We start from the raw sequence: 931 nt of genomic DNA, 5'->3' as shown, positions 1-931 counted from the left end.
TGATGTTTTTGGCATGCTCCTTTGCCTGGTTATGGGTGGGGGGTCCAGTCCCCGGACCCATAACTCAGGTCCCCTGGCAGGCCCCGAGGCACCGGTGGTGTGCCTGGGCCAGAATTAATTTTTTGTCATTTGCTTACTTCTAAAATGGGGGAACCTCCTATGAGAACCAGTACTTGAGCTGTGTGGTTGAGCTAAATTGCTACTTTGCTGCTGTTTCTCTAGGGAGGGATTTTTGTGCAGCTCAGGGTTTAATGGTTGACCTCATAGGTACTTCCGGCTCTCCAGAAACCTGGTGGATCTGGGTTGTGTAGAAACTATGATCTGGGCCTTAGTCTTTTCATCAAACCACACCCCAGGCAATTCTGCATTCCTGACCTGTCTCCTCTGAGTTGTCCTGCACTGATTGGGGGGGTGGGTCAGCTGTCCTTGCTGTGCCCCAGTGTTCTCCTGGTGGGCCCGTCTCCCCAACTGCCTGTGCTCCAAATACTTCAAAGGGATAGGCTGTGCACTGGTCCCTTGTAATGACTGACCGGCCTCTGAGTGGCTCCCCTTTTTCAGCTGTTCTGGCTCCTCGCTCCTATGTGGGTCCATAGGAACCCTATTAGTGGTCTTGCTTGCCTGGGGGCCACCAAGACCCTCTTCTCCCCTGCCACCTCCGAGCAACTCCATCTGAAGGGCACAGCTGTGGCTTTTGCCGGCTCCTGCTCCAGGAGCTCAGCAGCTCCAGCTTTAAAGTGGCCGCAGCCTGAAATGCTCAGAGCAGTTTTTTCTTTCTTTCATCATGGCTTCTCCCACCTTCATGCACTCTGTAGGTCTCTCCTCCTCTTCCCCTGAGCTCTATCGGCCCCAGCTTGGCTGTTGTTGCTTTCTCATAGTTGTAAATTGGTTGATTTGTGGGAGAGAGTGACGCTGGGGACCGTCTATTCTGCCA

The sequence above is a fragment of the Galeopterus variegatus genome, unplaced genomic scaffold (assembly GCF_000696425.1).
Source record: "Galeopterus variegatus unplaced genomic scaffold, G_variegatus-3.0.2 Scaffold11941, whole genome shotgun sequence".
Classification (NCBI taxonomy): domain Eukaryota; kingdom Metazoa; phylum Chordata; class Mammalia; order Dermoptera; family Cynocephalidae; genus Galeopterus; species Galeopterus variegatus.
This window is presented reverse-complemented; position numbering follows the sequence as displayed.